Genomic DNA, 297 nt, shown 5'->3' with positions numbered 1-297 from the left:
TTTTTGGTGCCAAAATGCTGCTGAGCATTTGGTGTGACTGATTGCACTGCCCATTTAGTGTTGTTTGGGCATATGCCATGTATTGGACACAACCATGTTATCTATAAAGGCAATTTTCTGCTTATATGCATTAAACTGATCCATTCTTGGCAACTTTTCTTGCAATAATATATACTTTGTTTATACGCTTGGATAATGGGTTGAGTCAGGCACCACACGCCAAGGCGCGTTTCCTATCTAGCAGTATACGGTGGCAACGAAGGGAGATGTTGTTAGAACCTCCACGTACTACTTTTG

The sequence above is a fragment of the Triticum aestivum genome, chromosome 7B (genome assembly GCF_018294505.1).
Source record: "Triticum aestivum cultivar Chinese Spring chromosome 7B, IWGSC CS RefSeq v2.1, whole genome shotgun sequence".
NCBI lineage: Eukaryota > Viridiplantae > Streptophyta > Magnoliopsida > Poales > Poaceae > Triticum > Triticum aestivum.
The sequence above is the reverse complement of the archived record's forward strand: the minus strand, read 5'-3'. Positions refer to the sequence as shown.